Source organism: Dipodomys merriami, unplaced genomic scaffold (genome assembly GCF_024711535.1).
Source record: "Dipodomys merriami isolate MVZ:Mamm:240054 unplaced genomic scaffold, mDipMer1.0.p SCAF_10, whole genome shotgun sequence".
Classification (NCBI taxonomy): domain Eukaryota; kingdom Metazoa; phylum Chordata; class Mammalia; order Rodentia; family Heteromyidae; genus Dipodomys; species Dipodomys merriami.
This window is the reverse complement of record NW_027202271.1, coordinates 11469007-11493797: the sequence shown is the minus strand read 5'-3', so window position 1 is coordinate 11493797 and position 24791 is coordinate 11469007. Positions and strand designations below refer to the sequence as shown.

Genomic DNA, 24791 nt, shown 5'->3' with positions numbered 1-24791 from the left:
GCTTGTTTTGGTGCCAGTACTGGAACTTGCATCTACACCCTGGGCCCTGTCCCTGATCTTTTTTTTTTTTTTTTTTTGCTCAAGGGCAATACTTTACCACTTGAGCCACAGCTCCACTTCTGGCTTTTTGATGGTTCATTGGAGAGAAGAATCTCATGGGCTTTCCTGCCCAGGCTTGCTTTGAACTGTGATTCTCAGATCCTCAACCTCCTGAGTTGCTAGGATGACAGGTGTGAGCAGCCAGCTTGCCTGCCCATATATATATATATATATATATATATATATATATATATATATTTGGGTCCATTCTCCCTTCCCTTTCTCCTGTGTTTGTGCTGACACCCCCTCTTTGCGTCATTTGCTCCTTCTTCACAAGGAGGACTTTGCTCTTTGCTTTGGCATAATTTTATAATACCGGGTACACTCCCAGTAGTATAAAAATGTTAAAGAAGAAAAGAATGAAAAAGCGTCACCCTGGGCCACCAGCTGGCCTTGGCTGTATGTACAGTGGTAGAAGTCAGTGCAGACTTGCTGTTAGCACCACGGGGAATCTGCATAGCAGGCTGGGGTGCGCGCGCTTGGCACTGAGCACTGTGAGAAGCTTGAGCCTGGAGGCCATGTCCAGTGAAGACCTCGGGAGGGGACCGGACGTTGCCCTCCTGCAGGTGCGTCTGTTGCTTTAGCAGAGCCGCCGTGAGGGGATAGACAGGGACCAGCCTAGGGAGTGAGTGAGATTAGCTTGGAAAGGGAAGTAAGAAGGAAAACAAAAGAACGAATAAGGGAGGGACGGGACAGGGACTCTTCAGGGTAGAGGATGCAGAGGCTCTTTGCTTAAAGAAACATCCGCCACACGCTAGGTGGTGCTACCCGTGCGATGGGCTTGGTCTTCCCACCCAGCAGGGAGGTGTGTATCCATGGGGATAATGCAGAATATGCTTAGAAACTGTGCGACCTTCAGCGGGGAAGAGGTTGTGAAAGGGTTGGTGTTTGCAAGCTGACTTTGTGACTGCTGGAAAAACAATCAAATGTTGAAATGGAGTTCCTTTATGATGTCCGAGAACACTTTTATTTTTTGGTCTTTCAAAGTGATTGTGTAGTGGGAGTGCACTTGAAAATAAAGTCTGACCTCTCTTTTGGCATGTGTTGCTCCTGTGTGTGTGTGTATGACAGGTATATCTGAAGTATGAAGTAGGATCTATATCAATTAGGATGTATATGAAGAGAGAGAGAGAATGTGTGTAGTTTGAACTCAAGGTTTTTTTCAGCTTGCTTGCTCATGGCTGGTGCTGTATGACTTGAGCCATGCCTCCAGCCCAGCTTTTTGTTGGTTAATTGAAGATGGAGTCTCAAGGACTTTTCTGTCTGTGTTAGCCTCAGCTTTCTGAGTAGCTAGGATTATAGGTGTGAGCTGCCTTTATACTGCATTGCTATACTAGAGTTTATTATTCTTTCTGTACAGAGTAGTCCACATGATTGGTTGGCTTATATACATTGACACTTCTTTAGTTTGAAACCATAACAGATTTTCAGAAAATTGCTAAGGTTGGCAGGGAGGACTCCTATACATTCTATTCTGTTTACTCAAGAATAATGATTTCCTGAAGGGTAAACAAAGGAGGAGGCTGCAATGCTTGGTAAGAAATGTATGCATTATCCTGCCCATGTAATTGTAGCCCCTCTGTACAGTATGTTCTCAAATAAAATAAAATACAATTAAAAAAAAAAAAAAAAAAAGAATAATGATTTCCCTCCTTCCCTCCCTCCTTCCCTCCCTCCCTCCCTCTCTCCCTCCCTCCCTCCCTTCCTTCCTTCCTTCCTTCCTTCCTTCCTTCCTTCCTTCCTTCCTTCCCTCCTTCTTTTTGGTGTTGGGATTGAACTCAGGGCCCTGTGCATACTAGGTAAATGCTCTACCACTGAGTTACCTATAGACATGTTTTCCTGAGTGATTGCATTGGATATACTTTCAGTACAACTTCAAAACAAAGAAACTGACACTAGTATAAGGTGTGTATGTAAGTTTATGTCATTTTATCACATGCATATTTTTGCACAATAGCCACCAGACAAGATGCAGAACTTTCTTTGTAACGAAGGTCTCTGTTATGCTACACCTTTATTACCACATACTCTTCTGTCTCCCTACTCCTGGCAACCAGATATTTCTATCTGTATACTCTGGTCATTTTGAGAATGTCATCCAATAGCCAGGCACTGGTGGTTCACACCTGTTATCCTGGCTACTCAGGAGGCTGAAATCTGAGGACCACAGTTTAAAGCCAGCCCAGGCAGACAAATCTGTGAGACTGTTCTCTTCACTTAACCAGTAAAAGGTTGAAAGTGGAGCAATGGCTGAAGGGAAAAGCTAAGGGACAGGGCTTAGGCCCTGAGTTTAAGCCCTTGTACTGGTGCAAACACACACACACACACACACACACACACACACACACACACACACACACGAGAATGTCACCCAGTGGAATCACACTGTATGATCTTTTTGAGAATGAGTTTCTTGTCACTCTGCAGAGTGATCTCACAATCTTCTCATATGGTATAAATCTGTAGTTTTGTCCTGTTTGTTGCCAAGTAATATTCCAGATGCTTGCTTCTAGTGATATCTATCTATTGATCAACCTATCAATAATTTTATGTATGTATGTATTTATTTATTTTTAAAGCTATGGGATGATGATTTGGTAAGTTAGAGGGACTGAAAAGTTGCTGAGAGTACTTGGTGAGGTGAAAAAAAGAAAAAAATTGAGTAAGTTTTTCTTTTCAACTTGGGTATGATAGGACAAAAGAATGTAGACTGTATCTTTATTTAAGACAAAAATCAACCAGGCACGGTAGCACATGCCTGTGGTCCCAGCTACTCAGAAGGTGGAATTAGGAGGATTGTGGTTTGAGACCAGTCAGGATAAAGTTTGTATGAGATCTGTAAAGCAACTCTGAAGGCCTGGCTCAGGTAGAATACCTGCCTAGCAAGCACAAAACCCTGGGTTCAGACTTCAGGACCATAAAAACTGAAACTCAGAGATTACAGAGGATTGGAAAGGAGAAAAGGTACAAGGCAAGAGGAAGAGAGATAGAGAGAGAGAGTGAGAGAGAGAGAGAGAGAGACAGACAGACAGACAGAGACAGACAGAGACAGAGAGAAAATAAGGTATGAAACCTGCTTCCTTTTGACAATTTTCTACTTCTAATCTATCTATTCTGTGATTTTTTTTTAAACTTTAGTTAAGTCAATTCTGGTATTTTGAGATTCAGCAAAACCAAAACCTTTAGCTGGGCGTTGGTGGCTCATTCCTGTAATCCTAGCTACTTAGGAGGCTGAGATCTGAGGATCGAGGTTCAAAGCCAGCCAGGGCAGGAAAGTCCATGAGACTCTTATCTCCAATAAACCACTAGAAAGAGACTCTTATCTCCAATAAACCACTAGAAAACCAGAAGTGGCGCTGTGGGTCAAGCAGTAGAGCGCTTGCCTTGAGCTGAAGAGCGCAGGGACAGTGCCCAGGCCCAGAGTTCAAGCCCCACGACCAACCAAAAAAACAAAAACAAAGCCTCTTTATAAAAAGAAGTTTCCTGAGCTGACAGGTGAAGGACAGAGGCATGGCTGGAAATAATAGTCAGTAGCAGTTTGGGTTGATAGGGGGTCGCTGAGAACCAAAAACAGTAGCATTAGTCCAAGGGCAACCAAAGGTGATGTTCAAGCTCAAGTCTGGAGACTTGTCTTAGTACTCCCTCTGGCCCTTCACCCTGAGGTGGGGCTGTCCAAGGTTCTCTTTGGCTTAGATTTCCAGAGGAGGGGAGGCTTCTTTCCACCCAGATGAGTTAGGTGCGTCCCTTCCTTCAGCCAGAACCCACAGAAACCCCTATCCCCACCTCCATCTCCATAGTCAGAGGAGAGAACAAAATACTCCTTCCATTCAAGACGATCAATAAATCACTCTTTCACTTTGTAGGGGTTTACATTCTGGACTTTGATATACCTATTGTCAATTCAGAGATCAAAGCCAACTATCCAGCCTTCGCTAATCTTGATTAACTGAACACCATACCCCAAGCTTCTTTTGTACTGATTTCTCTTACCAGAATAATAATTCCTTATCCCACTCTTCTGTGAGAGGAGGAAGGATGGGTGAGACTCCAGAGTCTAAGCGTGAAGGACGTTCACAACGAAAATCACCTACTTCAGCTTTTATGAGTCTTTCAAAATGGAATAGAATCATCCATCCTCACATTTTTTGATATATATTTTATTATTTTATCATTATTTTTCTGGCTTATTTCCATTGGAATGTTGCCTCTTGCATTTATTTTTATTATCCTGAAGTAGCCGTACAAAGAGCTTTCAAGTGTGCATGTCAATTTGTAAGGACAATGCATTTTGATCAATGTCATCCCTCACATCATTCTCCCTCACCCATCATCCTGTTTGTATGATTTATATTGAGTGAATATTAGATATTGGGTGCTTTTCTTCTGTGTTATAGGTGCTATGTCTATGTGTGTGTATGTGAGTGAATATGTGTGAGAGGGTTGTGTGTTCACTCATCTTGGTGAATATACATGTGTGAGTATGTGTCTACATGTGTATATACATGTGTATGTTTGTGAGTGTGTGAATATATGCATGTGTGAGTGTGGGTAGTCATGTGTGTGTGAGTGTGTGTGCATCATGACATCTCTCAGCTTATAGAAGGGAAGTTAACTTAGTCCTATGATCTTTTCTTTTCTTTTTTTTTTTTTGGTCAGTCGTGGGGCTTGAACTCTGGGCCTGGGCGCTGTCCCTCAGCTCTTCAGCTCAAGGCGAGTGCTCTACCACTTGAGCTACAGTGCCACTTCCGGTTTTCTGGTGGTTTATTGGAGATAAGAGTCTCACGGTCTCTCCTGCCCGGGCTGGCTTTGAACCGCCATCCTCAGATCTCAGCCTCCTGAGTAGCTAGGATTACAGGCTTGAGCCACCAGCGCCCGGCTTCTATGATCTTTTCTTTAATGTAAGGAAATGGGTTTGTGCCTAACTTTTAGTTCCATACAGGTTAAAAATGTCTGATAATATAGCTGTCAAAGCATAAACCCAAGATCCATCATCCAGGGGAGAGGATTTTCCTACCTAAACTATTTTAATGTCATCAAAAAAAATTGCAAGCCAGGTGCCAGTGGCTCACTCCTGTAATCCTAGCTACATCAGTGATGTACAGTTGTACAGATGTACAGTTACAGTTACATAAATTAGGTAATAAATACATTTCTTTTTGGACATTGTCACCCCTTCTCTTTTTTTTTAATTTAATTTAATTTTATTTGTGGACATACTGTACAGAGGAGTTACAATTACATAGGCAGGATAATGCGTACATTTCTTACCAAGCATTGCAGCCTCCTCCTTTGTTTACCCTTCACATCCCTTCCCAGCCATCACCCCTTCTCTTGCTCTCTCCCAGTTTTTCCCTCCCATCCCCACCCACAAGTTGTATAGTTCATTTTCAACATAGTGTCCTGTGAGTGCCACTGCTGCATTTGTTCACCTTCTGTCCCTCCATTTCTGTGTTCTCCCTACCCTCCCAAACAAGACAAAAAGAAAACAAAACAGCAACAAAAATAAAACATCTTGTTTCCGTTTCCTACAGTTAATTTCAAGAAGTATTACTTTATATAATCAGACTCATTAGTTTTTATTTAGTAAAAGAACCACAATTAGGTCATAAATAAACAGGCAAATTATTAATTGATGATGAACACTTGTAAGAATTAGTTTGATATACTGTATAGCAAACTAATATGACACAGTGAAACTAACTACTTTATATTTTGGTCTTGTGTGAACTGCCCATTGGGAAATAGGAAGAAGCTTTAGTGATGAAAGATACAATAAGCTCTGTTTGGAGACTTATCTTTCCAGAGGAAGAAGGAAAGATACTTCAACAGAATTAAGGGCTGACACAGATCCTGACAAGGGCCTTCTTAAAATCAGGGAGGTTGTGTGCTTGCTGTATAAAACCTCACCCTTACCCATGTACAGAAGACAAACCTGCCCTGGGCTAAGTTAGCTCTGTAATCTTGAGGGAGTGGACATTTTATTTGTTCTAAGTCGGGGGACAGAACAAAGGTTCCACTGAGCTCTGTTTTCTCTAGACTGTTTACTTATGTGACTGATGGTGCCAGTCATCAGGAAGCTGTGATAAGAAATGGCTAATATATGTTTGTGGCTCCTCACATTCCAAGCATTGGTTGTTTCTCATGTAAATCACTTCTTTAAAGAGAGAAAATAGAGTGTTTTTTAAAAATAGTTATACCTGTTTAAAACTATTAACATTATTCAGTGAGCTGCACTGTCAAATCAAATTTTCGTTGAGTCTATTGGTCCATCAGTGTTTCAGAGAATTGCCATGTCATCATGTTAAGTTTCGGCTGTAATGGCAAAACTGCAAAGTGCTAGCTGGTAGGAATTTCTGCTTGGCTGAAGGAATTTTCAAGTATCTTCCTTCTGCTTTCAAAATGTTGTCATGAATAGCAGGAAACACACATGTGGTTCCTTTCAAATATGGAAGTTTTGTAGTATAGTCTCAAGGGGACAGTGCAGTATAGCCAACTTCCATTGTCACTCAATTCCAACAATAATCAACTCTTGTCTGCTGTACTTCATCTAGAACCACAGCTCTCCTTCTTAGCTGCTACTCTACCTTCATCAAGACTAGACATTCTCTAACCAAAATCCAAGTCATCCTAGGTTTTGCTCCTTGCATGATTCAGTGTATACCTCAACAAGAAAAGAATAACTAAAATATGGTCACGCCTTGAACAGAACAAATATTATCAACATCCAGGCTGGGTACCAGTGGTTGACACTTGTAAGCCTGGCTACTCAGGAGGCTGAGATCTGAGGATTGTGGTTCAGAGGGAGCCCAGGCGTGAAAGACAGTGAGACTCTTGCCTCCAATTAATTACCAAAGAACACAGAAATGGAGTCATGGTTCAAATGGTAGAGTACTGGCATTGAGCAAAAAAGCTCAGGGACAGCACTCAAGCACTGAGTTCAAGCCCCAGACTGGCACGCATGCACACAGGTGTGTGCATGTACACACACACACACACACACACACACACAAATATTATCAAACACCAAGCAGCATTCACATATTCCTAAGAATTTAGCTCTCTATCCCATCTACTCCTCCCTTCTAATCCATACATTCAAATAATCTTTCAACTCTTTTTTTCCTCGTTTGCAATTTATTAATTAGATTGCAGAGCCTTGCCACATGGAATTGCTTGTTTGAGTTTTGTTCATTTACATGATTTTCAAAGTAGCTTCAAATTGCAATGCTTGCCTTCCTTTTTAATTCTCATATTATTTGTCACTTAAAGGGAAACTAAAGCGTGTTTTGCCTTTTGCTTTAAAAATACTTCAACTTGGGGCTGGCAAGGTGGCTCAGTGGTAGAGCACTTGCTTTGCATGCATGAGGCCTGGGTTTGATTCCTCAACACCACATAAGCAAAAAGAAAAAAGCTGGAAGTGGCGCTGTGGCTCAAGTAGTAGAGTGCTAGCCTTGAGCTGAAGAGCTAAAGGACAGCGCCCAGGCCCAGAGTTCAGGCCCCACGACTGGACCCAAAAAACAAACAAACAAAAATAAATAAAAATACTTCAACTTACATTTTTCTAATTTTGCTAATTTTCTTCTACTTTATTAATTATTTTTTTGTACCAGTGTTGGGGCTAGAACTCAGGCTTAGCCACTGTCCCTTAGTTTTTATATACAAGGCTGGTACTCTACTACTTGAGTCCCAGGTCCATTTCTGGCTTTTTGCTGGCTAATTGGAGATAAGAGTCTCATGGAGTTTCCTTCTCTGACTGGCTTCGAACCACAGTCCTTAGATCACAGCCTCCTGAGTAGCTAGAATTACAGGCATGAGCCACCAGCACCTGACTTTCTTCCACTTTAAACCTCGGCTTTGCTGTAATACATTTTCCTGAAAGGACTTGGTCAACCTGGAGGGCTCTTTCAAACCAGAGTTCAAAACTTGCCCTATTACACTCCCCAGAGGTGATTGCTCAACTAAGATTGCAAGATATAACCAGTAAACTGTTTTGTTGTTTTGATTTGATCAAGCCACATGACTGTGTTTTATTTAAAGTCCTTTATATTATTGATATGCAGGGAAATACTTGTTATGGAAGATATATATCTGGAATTTCCTTTGGGAGATGTGATAAGATTGGCCATTTGCTTTGAGTGTCAAAGACACAGGCTTGAGAAAAATCAACTCATCTACACTTATTTGGTTATTAAAGTTTCTCCATATTGAGCATCCACATTCATTCTTATCCTGAGAGAGAGAAGCATGCAGGAAACAACCTATTCCATAAGATCTGAAAATCACTGGGGTCTGCAGATGTGGAGTGGTAGAGTTCTTGCCTGGCATGCCCAAGGCTCTGGGTTCCATACCTAGCACCACAAAAAGAAGAAGGTGGAGGAGGGGGAAAAAGAGGGAGAGGAGGAGAAGGAGAAGGAGGAAGAGGAGGAAGAGGAGGAGGAGAAGGAGAAGGAGGAAGAGGAAGGAGAAAAGTGTTGGAGATTTCTATGTAAAAAGGCTACCACCAAAACTTTAGAATGAGTTTGAAATTTCTGGAGATTTAGGCAAGAATGATTTGAAACTTTCTGTTGAGCAAAAAATATGAGAAATTGAATTAAATTTTATTTATTATTACTATTGAAAACGATGTAAATAGCCAGGTGCTGCTGGCTCATGCCTGCAATCCTAGCTACTCAGGAGACTGAGATCTGAAGGTCACTGTTCAAAGCCAGCCTGAGCAGGAAAGTCAGTAAGATCCTTATCTCCAATTAACTACCAAAAAAGTTGGAATTAGAGCTGTGGTTTAAGTGATCAAGCTCTATCCTTGAGTAAAAAAGCTGTCGACAGTGCCTTGAGCTCAATCCCCAGGACTGGCATCCACATACAAAAAAGATGTGAATAAAAATCAACCTTGAATTCTGTCACAAATATTTCAAGAATTTGAATACCTGCACTCGAGAGAGATAATTTCATACTAATAGTTTCTAATTCTTCTGAACTATTATTTCCTACTGAGTCACTTGAGCAAAAATGTGACTAAAGTGATAATAAAGTATTATGCATGTGCCCACACTTACACACAAGTACACATACACCACAATTTAGAGTTTCTAGTTTCGTCAATGTTTTGTTATGAAAATTAGAAAAAGAGTTCAAATCTCATGTGAATATATGTTTTTAGGTGTTGGTACTGGGGTTTGAACTCAGGACCTTACGCCCTTGCTTGGTGTTTTTGCTCAAGGCAGTACTAAACTACTTGAACTATACCTTCACTTGCAGCTTTGCTGGTTAATTGGAGATATGGTCTCATGGACTTTCTTATCTGGGCTGCCTTTGTACCGCTATCCTCATGTCTCAGCCTCCTGAGTAGCTAGGATTGCAGGCACTAGCCATTGGTACCAGCTTTCACATTTTAGTACTGTTCTATTCTCCAGCAAAGTAAATATATCATGGAGTGTGTTAAGTTTCACAAACAACATGGGATTTGCGCCCTTCCCCCCCGCCCCCCCATACTTAACAGCAGTTGGAGCTTAGAGAAGCCAATCCTGACTAGTGCACAAATAACTTCCTCACAATAAGATGGAAGAAATGTTCTATTTTTGTCCTTTAAAATCAGAGATTTTATTTGGCCGGGGGAGGTGGCTTGTCTTTTGAACATTTTTTTTACTTTTTCTTTTTTCAGTGACAAGAGTTTTGCTTATTTCTGTATTTTATTTTTTATTGGTATATATTAATTATACAGAGGGGTTTCATGGTACTATTTTTCCATACATACCTACTTTGATCAAAATTAACCCCAAATTAACCTCTCATCTCTCCTTTTGCTCTGCTTTTAAGACTACTCATGCGTATGAAGTATTTCCAGTAGATTCACACTACTTCTGGCTCCTATTCCTAAATGTGTCCCCATTTTATGCTTCTGTTATTTCTACCCTGTTGTTCTGTTATTTCTATACAGTTGCTGGTGAACCTGTGCAGCTACTGTGGGTTCAAAGGGTCTTTCTTGCATTGATTCAGCATCACCACTGTGTGATGGGCCCACCTGTTAAGAAATGATTACAGAAATGCTCAGGAGCCTCTGAGCTCAGAGTGTAAGCAGAACGCGGGTTGCTTACCTTGGCCTTTGGGAAATGTGTCTTGGTTTATCTTTGGATCTCTGCAATCAGTATCACTGAAAAGGATGATAACCCAAAACATGGCCAATCTCCCTCCCCTACCCCTGTCCCCCGCTCTGCACTCCCACTGCAATCTGCCAGTACATTTACATGTTTAAACTGGCTAAAAGACAGGTGTGAGGGGGTCAATGCTGCCATGGTGCGCTTTACCCTTACAGGTTGGTTAATATTAAACAAACACATGGCAAACTGTGTCTTATTCAAGGTTGTTTTCTGAGATTCCATGGGGCAAGGGCAATACTTGCCCTTTTCCACCTGTGCAGCAGCACAAATCAATAGCAGTAACAAAACACTTGCAAAGCAAAAGGTATTGAGACAAATTGAATGTCACAGATTTATTTATATTTTTGCAAATGTTGTATCACTGTTATGTCACCATAGAGGTTTTTGTTTTGTTATGTGTTTCTCCTTTTGTGCCGATACTTGGGGCTTAGACTTGGGGTCTAGATGCTGTTCATTAGATTTTTTTTTTTTTACTCAAGGCTAGTGCTCTACCACTTGAGCCACAACTCCACTTCCAGCTTTTTGCTGGTTAATTGGGATAAGAGTGTCATGAACTTTCCTGCCTGGGCTGTCTTGCTTTGAGCCATGATCCTCGGATCTTAGCCTCCTGAGTAGCTAGGATTATAGGAATGAACCACTAACACCCAGTTTTCAAACCATATTGTTTTTATGTATCTGAAGCCTTGAATGTGTATGATATTGCTAGGCTGGACACTTTTCTCCTTTGTTCCTTTCCTTCCTTCCTTTCTTCCTCCCTCCCTCCTTCTCTCCCTTCCTTTCTTCCTTTCTTCTTCATTTACTTAAACAAAGAGAAGATTTTGTGTTCAATTCCTGTGTCCAGCCATTATTCCTCCAGTAACCTCACCATTTGTGTGTCTCTTCATTCCAGGAAGAACTGGCAGCAAATAAAAACACCTCTTACCTCCTAGGAGGTAAGACTACAGGATCATATTATTAGTAGATTTGGACTCCTGCTTTTTACAATTTATAATCTCCCTAGATCCTTATTATCCTTAGAATGCATCATTTTTAATGATTGCTTAATAATTCTGGAAGACCACTGTCTCCAAGTGTCCTCAAAAAAAGCAGGCGCCTTTCACAACTGGCTCTGATAATAAAAAGGAATTACTGCATTTTAATTTTTGGTGGGACTCATCAATTAGAATGATTCTTAGGGAGTCTTTTTGCAACTTCATAAATAAATTCTGTACAGCTGTACAGCTCTGGCTGTACAGCTTGAACCAGCACTTTTAGTAAAGGCTCATTCATGCAATATTTATAGGGTCCCTACTACCAGCCAGACACAGTCTAATATTACTGAAGGTAAACAAGTGGATTGTTTATAACCAATTTAAATTGGCTGTCTAGACATACCTGAATCCCATCTCAAACTTAAACATACCATCTGCCTGAAGATCTCCCTCTGCCACTGTTTAAATTGGATCAGGTGTTACTTTCTCTGGGTCAGCTTTGTTATATTTAGAGAAAGATGGGTGGTACCAATTTGATAACTAATCCTCCAGAAATGATCATTCCTAAGTAAAGCAACCATCAGGCACAAAATGTTATGGTGCTAGACTAAGCACTGCCAGCTCTTGTGGCAAAGACAAGCACATCCAGCATCTAGCATACCAGTGAAAGGCCCTGGTGCACCAGGACCCTGCCTTGGAGTTGCCTGGAGTCTAACTCTGGTAATGAGCTTTGTGCTCTCTCCTCCACCAAGGAGACCTAACTCAGGAAAGCATACCCAGTTCATTGAAAAGAGAATTAGGACATGTTAGCAGCATTTCTCTCTCTCTGCTCAGTCTCCTTACGGTCACTGTGACCAAAATTACCAGTGAAAGTCATTTTACAGAAGGGAAGACTTATTTTGGCTTATGATTTCAGAGGTTTTTAGTCCATGGTCATTTGGCTCTGTTGTTTCTAGTCCTGAACATTGTGAAGCAGAGCATCATGGTGGGGAGCTTGGTGATGAGTGGCTCACCTCATGATGGACAGGAAGCTGAGAAATGGAAAGGAAGAAGCCCAAGATAAGATATACCCTTCAAAGACACACCTCCAAGGACCTATCTCCTCCAATCAGACCTCATCTTTCACAGTTCCACCACTCCCCTGGAGTCCATTCAGTTATGAATCCATCAATGGACTGCTCATGTCCCCAAAGTCCTTCAGCTGAATGTTGCTTTGGTGACCAAGCCTTAAACAGATATGCTTTCATGGGACATTTCATATTGACCCACAGCATTCTAGATGGGTACTAACAAGGCCAGTTAGAGCTTACCTTGATCAGATAGCACAGGTTTGTTTTCCCCATTTAGGACAGGCCTTTCCCTGCAAAAGTCCTGTGAATCTATAGAAGCATGAAATTACCTTGTGTGCAGGAAAATGGATGAAACTGGAGATCATGTTAAGCAAGATAAGCCAAACTCAGAAAGACAAATATCATATGTTTTCATTCATAGGTGCAGTCTAGACCTTTAAAAATGCAGCAATATGACATGATTATGAAAGAGAGATTTTTTTGAAGGGGCTAGTGGATGGGAGGAGGGGAAAAGGAGAGGGTGACATTGGTAAATATTAAAAAGTACTGTCTACCATCTATCCATCCATCCATCCATCCATCCATCCATCCATCCATCTATGTCTGTCTGTCTGTCTATCTATCTATCTATCTATCTATCTATCTATCTATCTATGAAAATGGTATACTGAAACCCACCAAAAATGGTTTAAAATGAAAGGGGAAAGGGAAAGGTTTAGGAAATAAAGATCAGGTGAAATTAATCAATGAACCCTATATGCTTATGTTAAAAACCATAATGAAGCTCCTTTAGACAATTAATTTATGCTAATAATGTATTTATTTTAAACATTCCCTGAGTGCTCCCACTCCAGCCACTCAATAATAATCTGTTGGTTGACAGGTCAGGAAACTATGAAAAGTCCAAACTCAAGGGAGATGACACTATGTCTGCAAAAATCACTGATGAAATTACAAAACCAATTTTTTCTAGTAGGAAATTTGTTTTGCTTTGTTTGTTAAAGAAAGAGATGAATTGAGACATGAAAGAAAACAATATGAGTTAATATATTGAGATCTTGGAGGAATGTAATTTAAAAAATATTATGTTTAAATAGCTGTACAAGACGTTTTTAATTCAAAATCTGGACTTATGTGGACAATGCCCCTTGATCAGTATTCTATCTTCCATCATTCTTCCCACTATATTTCTCTACTCCATGTATACCCTAAAGTTACCTAATTCTATTTTCACATATATACACTGAAAATTATAATTGTATTTGACCAATAAAGGAAAATGTAATTTGGTGTGTATGTGTGTGTGTGTGTGTGTGTGTGTGTGTGTGTGTGTGTGTGTGTGTGTGTTGGTAGTAAGTCCTAGACCACCCAGAGCTCTACATTCTTGCTCAGCTTTTTCACTCAAAGCTGGCACTCTACCACTTTAGCTACATCTATCTTGTTCAGCTTTTTACTAGATAATTGGAAAAAAGAGTCTCTTTGATTTTCTGTCTGGGATGGCTTCAAACCTCAATCCTCAGATCTCAGCCTTCTGAGTAGCAAGGATCAAGGTTCAAAGCCAGCCTGGGCAGGGAAGTCCATGAAATACTTATCTCCAATTAACCAGCAAAAAGCCAGAAGTGGAGCTGTCGCTCAAGTGGTAGAGTACTATCCTTCAGTGATGCACTTAAAAAAGCAAACCCTCTATCTATCTATCTCTATCTATCTCTATCTATCTCTATCTATCTATCTATCTATCTATCTATCTATCTATCTATCTATCTATCTATCTATCTATCTATCTATCTATCTATCTATCTGTCTGTCTATCTGTCTATCTGTCTGTCTATCTGTCTGTCTGTCTGTCTGTCTGTCTGTCTGTCTGTCTGTCTGTCTGTCTGTCTGTCTGCCTGCCTGCCTGCCTATCTATCTATCTATCTATCTATCTATCTATCTATCTATCTATCTATCTATCTATCTATCTATCTATCTATCTAATCTATCATCTATCTGCTTAAGTGTAAGCTTGGAGTGAATTCACAATTCATTTCTCTGCTTCATTTCAATGTGAATTTTAAGAAATGAAATAGACCACAAGGTTCTGTTTCAAAGAGAAAAGAAAGGCAGAGGGGGAAAAAAATCAATGTCATGGGCTGTCTTTTATTTATTTATTTTTTGGATGAGGGGGATAGGTTAAACCTAAAGGCTTCTATTTAGGTCTGTGGTGGAGTCAATAAATTTGTCAGCCTGCATCAGACTTGTTTGCTAATTTTGCAAGCCAGTGGTTGGCTATTCAAACATTTCCAAAACACTCCTTTATATAACAGTAGAGGTGTTGGGTTGAGTTGGTATGAAGGGAGAGGAACATCATCAGCTGAGCAGTTACCTCAGACTCAAGGGTCATTGACTTTCTCTTGGACAAAGAGCCTTAGAGAATGGGAAGCCATGGAGCAGAGAAGTCCAGTGGGCCACTTATTTGAGAGGGCTTGAAGTTTAGACTCCCTGAAGATACCATCACCTAAGGTTATTACTAGAGTCATTTGTAGTACATGTGTATTAAGCCGTGATTTTAAAATCATGATGAAATGCTGGGCACTGGTGGCTCATGCCTGTAATCCAGCCCAGGCAGAAAAGTCTCTGAGACTCTTTGTCTCTAATTAACCAGCAAAAAGCTGGAAGCAGAGCATGGCTCAAGTGGTAGAGCACTAGCTTAAAGGACGGAGCCCAAGCCCTGTGTTCAAGCCCTAGAACTGGCACTCAAAAAAAAAAAATAATGATGAGATGAAGCAGGTGAAAGTATTCCAAGTTCATTACAGCCTTCCACCTCAGCAGTACATTACAGAGGAGAAGGGTTACATAAAGTCAGTAAAACCTATAGGCTCTATGCCTATGCACAGGGTAATTTCAGTGTTAAAAAGAAGTAGTCACAATACTGTTTCTAACAACATTTCTGCCAATATCTTCCAAGTTTTTGGAAAGATTTGGTAGGCTAGATAGACATCAACCTACAATGCTATAATGTATAATAGAATAATGTAAGTTTTGAGTTCTGTCCCTATTTGGAAGTACACACATTCATTTTAGGATGAAAATACATACACAAGATTTGGGAGCTAGATCTACTTGTTAAAAATTTAAACATATGAATCTAAGTTCTGAAATTGGCGTATGGTATCTCTTCTTGTAGAATAAGATGTTATAAAGCCAGTTTCATGAAGAACAGTTAAGCCAGGCATACTGGCACACGCTTTGATTTTAGTGCTTGGGAAGCTGGGTCATGAATTTGAGGCCAGTCCAGGTGACATAGCAAGACCCTATCTCAAAACAAAAGGTAAACAAATGCATGAATGTAGTAAAAAAAATGCATTGTCAAATAGAAAAATGAAAATTTAGAACAGCACAAACAAAAACAGAAACAAGAAAAAAAAATTGGATCACCTAAAAAGAAATTCGAGTGAAGCAAAAAAAGCAAGTAAAAGAAAGAGAATGCATGCTACAGAATTATTAAAAATTAGGTAAGTGGTTTCTTAATCATTACTGTTTCTGCCTTTTTTTTCTCTTCCAATTTGGCTACAACCAGATTGTTTCCAAGTATGATTTTGCCCCACAACTGAAATTAGAAATCTGAGAACAGTCAAGGTGGGAACAAGAGGTTATCTTCCTTAGCATTGCAAAATGCCATGAGAGCCTGCCTATGCTAACTAGCTAAAATTCTCCCTTCCTCTCTCCTCTCTCTTCCCCCCTTCCTTCCTTCTTTTTTTTACTTCCTTGCTTGCTTTGTATTTTTTAAACAGTTTTTTTTTTTTGTCAGTTGTGGGGCTTGAACTCTGGGCCTGGGCACTGTCCTTCAGCTCTTCCACTAGGCTAGAACTCTACCACCTGAGCCACAGCGCCACTTCCAGTTTTCTGGTGATTTATTGGAAATAAGAGTCTCACGGACTTTTCTGCCTGGGCTGGCTTTGAACTGTGATCCTCAGATGTCAGCCTCCTGAGTAGCTAGGATTACAGGTGTGAGCCGCTGGTGCCCAGCTTTAAACACTAATTTTAACTTGATTTAGCCAAAGCTTTATCTTTGTGGACCTCATTGAAAGTGAGCATGTCAAAGAGGATGATCAGAGATTTTAAATATGGTTGAGAAAAATTCTAGTTCAACACAAAAGGGTAACCTAGATAACTTTCTTTAGAGCTAACAGTTTTGTATATTCAGTAGCTATAGTCTCGCATTCTCTAGGAGAAGAAATGATTTCATGGCAACTTTCTTACTTCTCATGGAGTGATCACATAAAATTCATAACTTGGATTGTGAGCTGGTGAAAGAGATTTTTAAAATATTAATAAAAAAGAACCAAATTTCTGCTTGATCCTCAATCTTATTTTCATCCTTCCTAGTTCTCTTAGGCCAAAACCATCAGTTCCCAACTGGAAACCAACCTCCTTGTGGTCCTTCTTAGCCCTACCTCTTTCTACTTCCTCCCATGTCCTCTCTCTGCATCCCTACTCTGCTGGCTTTGTTCTTTTCCTCAGAAACTCAAGAAAAGATCTTCATCATTAAACATTGGAGTTGCTAGACCTAATGCCTTTATCAGTCTGGATTGTTCCATGTGCTTTCCTATTTCTATTCAGAAAGTCTCCATTACATTTAGGGTAGTTCTCGCTGTTGCTAGAATATACTTTTAGAAATTCAGCATTTTTAAACGCCTGGATGCATTTCCCTTTCCTCTCTGCCTACTGGAATCTCATATGGACTTGTAAAGCCCTGCTAAAGACTCCAGAACTTTTGGACACTTTCTGGATGTTTTTAGCTCTGCATTCACTTTAGTCCTGAAACACACTCTGTGATGCTGCCCTTGGTCTAAGGTAGACCAGGGAAGTTGAGTATGTGTTCAGATGGATGTGTCTTATTTAGCTCCAGCCCATGGCCCCACAGACTAAACTGCACACACTGGATTCTGGTGGTTCATCTCATTATCCAAACTTGCATCATTATCCCACTAACTAGATACTGTACTTATCACTATATTAGGGGTTTTTTTTTTGCCAGTCCTGGGGCTTGAACTCAGGGCCTGGGCACTGTCCCTGACCCTCTCTGTGCTCAAGGATAGTGCTCTGCCACTTGAACCACAGTGCCATGTCTGGGTTTTTCCGTTTAGTGGTACTGAGGAATTGAACCCAGGGCTCCATGCACGTTAAGCAAGCACTCTACCACTAAGCCACATTCCCAGCCTATTCTTTTTTTTTTTTAAATGCCAGTACTGGTGCTTGAATTTAGATCCTGGGTGTTGTTCCTTAGCATTTTCCATTCAAGTCTGATGCTCTATCACTTGAGCCACATCTCGAATTCTGGCTTTTTGCTGGTTAATAAGAGATAAAGAGTCTCATGGATTTTCCTATCCAGACAGGCTTTGAACCATGATTCTCAGATATCAGCTTTCTGAGTGACTAGGATTCATTTAAAAGTATTGTACATATTGTGTTCCTTGTCTTCTTTCTAGAATAATACTTGACTTTAAATAGAGCCTTTCTGAAGATATAACATTAACTATGTTTTTAAAGATTAAGAAGGTCCCAATATGTTACTATATGTATATAAAATTATATTATGGGATGATTTTTAAGAAATAGGACATTGAATTGTCATGTTTAAGTCTCTATATACAAAAGAAAAGTTACTATGAATCAAAGTAAACATTAATTTTGACAACATGTCAAATGGTCTATGAAAAAAATAGTCTAACAACAAACTAGTACCTTAGTTATTTGAATTCAACTTCTCTCTTTTTCTAAATTTTGGGCTGGCACTGGTACTCAAGGTCTGGACACTGTCCTTTAGCTTTATTCACTCAAGGTTGGCTCTCTACCACATGCTCTACTTCTGCCTCTTTGCTGGTGAATTGGAGGGGGATAAGAGTCTCACAGACTTTTCTGCCTGGGCTGGCTTCAAACTGCCATCCTTAGATCTCAGCTAGGATTATAGGTGTGAGCCACAGCAACACCCGCTCTATATTTGACTTGTAAGTCAGGATTATTAAAGTTTTGTGGTAAGGATTTTGCTATGAGGAGTAGGGTCTAATGAACCCTTCATATACATCTCATGTATGTTTTTAAGTTAAACTTAACAAACTAACTTGTTACAGTTATTTTACTTGAAGATCAGAATTGCAAGGAAGTGGAAGCTTAAAGTCTTAAGAGAGGTAAAACCTTTAAAATATTTACACATCTCTTCTCTCCCTATTTAACATGAAGATATTCTGGAATAAAGTATGTAGAATGGAGTGTAGACATTCTTGTACTGTTGGCCCATCACTGAATTGAATTTGCCTAGGCTAGAAAAGTTCAATTTTCTAACAATCACTGCAATCTTTGTTTGTTTCATCTTATTTTCATCTGGTTAATCTTATAAACAAAGTGAAATCTTATGTTTGATGATCGCAGTTATATGATTGACAGAAACCATAATTTGAACATGAATATTCTTTAGATTTCCAGAAAATTAAAACTAGTATATCAGTTATTATTTTTCCCTCTAGAGCATAATTCTTATCTGAGTTTGTTTGTTTTTTTAAATGGAGACCAGACTAAGAAACAACTGTAAGACACACCATATTAAAAGTGAACAGACCTCGGGCTAGGAACATGGCTCAGTGGTAGAGTGCTTGTCTTGCATGCATGAGGCCCTGGGTTTGATTCCTCAGTACCACATAAGCAAAAAGAAAAAAGCTGGAAGTGGCGCTGTGGCTCAAGTGGTAGAGCACTAGCCTTGAGCTGAGGGACAGTGCCCAGGCCCAGAGTTCGGGGCCCACGACCGGACCCCCGCTCCAAAAAAAAAAAAAAAAAAAAAGTGAACAGACCAAATGGGCACATTCAAAAAGAAAGAGAGAAACGGAACAAGACATTTTGCTTAATGTTTAATGTATTGCATCAACTTAAGGGTTTCTTTTTCTTTTTTTTTTTTTTGTCGGTCGTGGGGCTTGAACTCTGGGCCTGGTTAAGGGTTTCTTAAGCAAAGAACAATGTTTAGTGAGAGTTTTTCTTTTTTAATAGAAACGGGAACTGACACAACTGTTATAATCTAGCATTGCTTCTGATTGGTTATCAGATCATCTGTCTGTGTCCCAAATATTTAAAAGGCAAAGAACCCTTAATCTGGATTGATTTATAAAATCTTTTTTTTTACCTCAATCTCTGAATAATGTGTAGTTGATAAATTTTTTAACCGAATAACTTATTTACTAATGTATTTTTAACTCTACCTTTGATATATGGAGCGCTAAATAGGCTTTCAATTTTTATTTTATTTTATTTTTTTGTCAGTTGTGGGGCTTGAACTCTGGTCTTGGGTACTGTCTCTGTGCTCTTCAGTTCAAGGCTGAACACTTTACCACTTGAGCCACAGTGCCACTTCTGGTTTTTTGGTGGTTAATTGGAGGTAAGAGTCTCAGGGACTTTACTGCCTGAGCTGGCCTTGAACTGTGACCCTCAGATATCAGCCTCCTGAGTAGCTAGGATTACAGGCATGAGCCACCGACGCCTGGCTCAATTTTTTAATTAAAAAAAAGGGGGAAATGCCATTAATAATTTGAAAATATCAAACAGACTTGGAATTGGAGTGACAGCAGTGATTGATGATGATGATGATATGTGTGTGTGTGTGTGTGTGTGTGTGTGTGTGTGTGTGTGTGTGTGTGTGTATACATACATACATAGATATAGCTTCCAGCCTTTAGGTACTTTGAGTAACTTGGTACCATTTGGAAGTATCTATATAATTTTCCATGAACAGGTCAACTTTTTAAAAAATTAAACTTCCAACATTTTCTATATGTCCTAGTAATCCCATTTCATTAACGAATCTGACCCAATACCTATTATTATCCGCTGCTCTTTGACTGCAAGTAACAAAACTGGTAAAATTCACATTTCTAGATTTATCAGTCAGACCACTTCTGGGAGTATAATGGCATTGAAGTAAAGCTTTCAGGGAGTATGTTGCTGTAGAAAAGTTAGAATTCTAAAAGCAAACAAAAACTGCTGTAACTGATGTTTAATCCAGATGTACTACAGTAAACTGAGTGAGTTTCTCTATCTCTCTTTCCTTTCTCTTTTCAAAGATGACGCAAGTTGGAAAGAGGGAGGTGTTTGGTTGGGACAAGGTGATAGTGCTGATTGGCTTGTCTCGTTCACTCCCACTGGTTTTTAAATCATTGTCTAGATCTCCAAGGTTCAGCTAAGTCAACTCTGGGTCTGCCATTCCAAACTATTCATGAAAGACTGCACAGGACTGGATAAATAATTAAGGTACATCTGTTTTTGCATAAATGTTCCCAGTTACAATAGTGCTTTCTTTCTTCTTTTTATTCTGTTGATAGTTTACTCATTACAAATTAAAATTTTGAAAATATTCCTTGGGGAGCTTTTTTGTTGTTGTTATTTTGGAAAAAAAATCAATGAGATAGATTGTCAAACATAGAAATTATTTATCCAGATCCTGATAGCAGTTTTCTTTTGCAGATTATTTGAGGTTTGAGCTTAAAATTAGGACAGTGGATCGTAGGAAAAGGAAACACGGCAAAAACAGGTAACAGGTATTTAGTTACTTATGTCTTCTGGTAAATCACTGGATGTAATAAAGAGTTAACATCATTTGTCTTAAGGAAAAATAGAGCCCAGCACCAGTGGCTCACACCTGTAATCCTGGCTGCTCAGGAGGCTGAGGATCATGGTATAAAGCCAAGCCCAGGCAGAAACGTCCATAAGACTTTTAGCTCCAATACACAATCTCAATAAAAGGCAGAAATGGAGTTCTGGCTCAAGTAGTAGAGATCCAGCCTTGAGCAAAAGGAACAGTGCCCAGACCCAGAGTTCAAGCCCAAGACCAGCACACACACACACACACACACACACACACACACACACACACACACACACACACACACACACAATTAAAAACTATAGAAAGTTCTAAGAGTACAGTCTCAATGTTATCCCATTATTAGTTCTTGAAAACAAAAAAAAATCACAAAATTTAATTCAAAAGGAACATCAAGTAACTAAGACAGATATATGTTGCTAAGGGGCTGTGCTTTACTGTTAAATAAGGAAAAAGAAAAAGAATAATGGATTACCTTGTCTTCTTAATTTGACCACTTTAAAGTGAATTTATAGAGTCAGTTTTTAGACCAACCTAGGGAATTGGGTAAACTGTAAACAGAGGTTTACATTTTGAAAGACTAGACTCAAGAGTATAGCCATTCTCTTCAAATATATTGATCAGATGGGAAGAATTGCTGGTGGATTTAAGCAATCTTACAGAAAATGCAGTAACTTTTTTCTTTTTTTTTTAAAAGCTAAAATTCAGATTCAACACAACTAAGAGCATTTTATAACTCAGTGGAAAACTATTTGAACTGAAGAAATATTTCATGATCATTGATAGTGGGCTACAAAGAAGTTCTATCTTGACAAATGAGAAATCCTAGTTTCTAAATTTTCTGCATGTCTGCATTTTCTAAAAAGATGGCCACTTGTTTTATAATTCAAGATCCCTTAGTTTATAGTTAAGTTATGTCCTGGGATTATGTTGGTAGTATTTGTACTTACATGTAGTTAGTGGCTGTTGTAAAATATATGAGTTAGTTAAAGAAAACAAGTTATTTTCCCAAAAGAAGGAAAATGTGTCTTGGGGTAGCCTAGCTACTCAGGAGGTGGAGATCTGAGGAACATGGTTCAAAGCCAAGCCCAACTGTCAGCTACATTATATAAAATGTACATTTTGGAGGAGGTTCGACATCATTTATTAAATGTAGAATACAAAGCATTCACTATGACGCTACCAACCCCTGATTATTCTGCAGGCTAACTATTGTGTGGGAAAATATGAACTCAAGCTTATTTGGGAAATAATATTTAAGATGACTAGACAAAACAGGAAATTTATTGCAAGCCTGGCTTATTTTGCTTAACATGATGATCTCTTTCTTGCAAGTGACATATTTTCATTCTTCTTCATAACTGGGGAATAGTTCATTGTTTATTATGCCACATTTTCTTTATCCATTAATCTATTGTTGGGTACTGCTGATTGTTTATCATGACTATTGTGAATAGTGGCTGCAATAAACATGAGTGTGCAGGTATCAAATGTTCTCTTTCATATATGAAATCTTGCTTGAAAACAAAAGAAAACAGCAACAACAACAATAGCCTGGAGTGTAGCTCAAATGGTAGAGCACTTTTATAGCAAGTGTTAGGCCCTAGGTTTAATACCAAAGGCTACAAAAGGGAAGGAGGAAAAGAAGGAGGGAGGGAGGAAGGGAGGGGGAAGAGAGAGAGAGAGAGAGAGAGAGAGAGAGAGAGAGAGAGAGAGAGAGAGAGAGAGAGAGAGAGAGAAAGTGGAGGGAAGAGAAAGGAAGGGAGGGAAGTAGGAAGAGAGGAAGGAAGGGAGGAAGAAAAGGAGGAAGGAAGGGAGGAAGGAAGGAAGAAAGAAAGGAAGGAGGGAGGGAGGGAGGGAGGGAGGGAAGGAAAGAAGGAAGGGAGGGAGGGAGGAAAGGAATGAGGGGACAAAGAAGAACAAGAGCAGTAGACCTGAAGAGAAGTAGGGGGAGAATGCAATAAAAAACTCAACATTTATCCTACAAAATTAAGAAAAGTGAGGAAGGGGTGGGTTGGGAGGGATAGGTGAGAATATTGAAAGAGGTAACATTGATCAAGATGTATTGTGTTCATAAATTGCGTTGTTGAATAGCAATTCCTTTGTACTACTTAAAAGATAATAAAACTTTAGAAAACAAGAATGAGAGAAGGGATAAAAAGAAAGAGGAAGGAGAGTAAAAGAGGGACTATGGGGCTGGGAAGGTGGCTCAGTGGTAGAGTGCTTGCCTTGCATGCATGAGGCCCCGGGTTCGATTCCTCAGCACCACATAAGCAGAAAAAGCTGGAAGTGGTGCTTGGCTCCAGTGGTAGAGCGCTAGCCTTGAGCTGAAGAGCTGAGGGACAGCGCCCAAGCCCAGAGTTCAGGCCCCATGGCTGGCAAAAAAAAAAAAAAAAGAGGGACTATGTGGGGGCAGAAGAGGGACTTGGAGGAAGAACAGGGAACAAGAGAGGATAAGGTAGGAGATGAATGTAATCAAACTTATCACATGTATGAAAATGTCGTTATGCAACCAATTAAAACTGAATGATAGCGAATCTATGTCTTCTAAGGATAAAGCTAAAGAGTGTGGTAAAAGAGCCTATTCAAAATTTGTAAGTAGTCTTCTATACTTCATCATAACTGCTTGCTTTCTTTCTTTCCTCCTTTCTTTCTTTCTTTCTTTTTCTTTCTTTCTTTCTGTCTGTCTTTCATTCTTTTTTCTTTTCTTCCATCCTTTTCTCTCTCTCCCCATCTCTCCCTCCCTCCTTCCTTCCTTCCTTCCTTCCTTCCTTCCTTCCTTCCTTCCTTCCTTTCTTCCTTCCTTCCTTCCTTCCTTCCTTCCTTCCTTCCTTCCTTCCTTCCTTTCCTCCTTCCCTCCATCCCTCCCTCCCTCCTTCCTTTCTTCTTTCTTCCTTTCCTGGGGCTTGAACTCAGATCCTGAGCTTTACTCACAGTTAGTACTCAACCACTCGAGCCACAGCTCCATTTCCAACTTTTTTGGTGGTTCATTAGAGATAAGAATTTCATGGGCTTTCCTGCCTTGGCTGGTTTTTTTTTTTTTTTAAATTTTAAATTTTATTTTATTTTATTTGTGAACATACTGTACAGAGGAGTTACAATTACGTGGGCAGGATAATGCGTACATTTCTTACCAAGCATTGCAGCCTCCTCCTTTGTTTACCCTTCACATCCCTTCCCAGCCTCCCCCCTCCCCCCAATCCCAATCCTTCTCCTCCTCCCCCCCCACCGACGTTGTAAAGCTCGTTTTGGACTTGAACCTCGATCTTTAGATCTCTGTCTCCTGAGTAGTTAGGATTACAAGCATGAACTGACTGCTTTCATTTTTATACTAGCAGTGCTAGAATGCTTTGAGCCAAAGGAAAAGACTTCAGCATGAGGTTATTTATTGTAACTTCTAGTTCTTCCTACACATGAATTCTCACTATACTTGAGTAGAGGAAAAAAATGGAAATGCTCAAATATTGACACTCCCAATAAGGAGTACTCCAGGAATTATGGGTTTGTTGTTGAGTACAATTTCTTTTTCATTTATTTATTTATTTATTGCTGGTCGTGGGACCTGGACTCTGGGCCTGGGCACTGTTCCTCAGCTCTTCAGCTCAAGGCTAGTGCTCTACCATTTGAGCCTCAGCCTCACTTCTGGCTTTTTCTGCTTATGTGGTGCTGAGGAATCGAACCCAGGGTCTCATGCATACAAGGCAAGCACTCTACCCCTGAACTACCTTCCCAGCCCCTGATTTCTTTTCTAAGAAGGCCCTCAGACCAAATGTCTTCATGAAACCTAATTTTTGTGCACAATCATGCAGGAGGTAATAGTCTCTCCAAATGTGACTGGAATGCTATCATTAAGGAAATGTGAGACAATATA

General features: G+C 39.8%; 1 protein-coding gene across 5 annotated transcripts in view; it reads left to right on the top strand.

The window, feature by feature from the left end:
• Positions 1-24791, top strand: part of Slc38a4 (solute carrier family 38 member 4) — a 77564-nt gene that overhangs the window by 5077 nt on the left and 47696 nt on the right. The window contains exons 1-2 of one of the 5 annotated variants that reach the window (XM_070039409.1): positions 20487-20568; positions 20782-20848. The exons of 1 other annotated variant lie outside the window; for it this stretch is intronic. The gene's annotated coding sequence lies outside the window, so the exon portion shown is untranslated. Of the gene's footprint in view, positions 1-480; positions 666-20480; positions 20569-20781; positions 20856-24791 lie in introns of those variants that run through there. 3 more of the 5 variants (XM_070039421.1, XM_070039439.1, XM_070039404.1) reach the window with 3 other exon arrangements.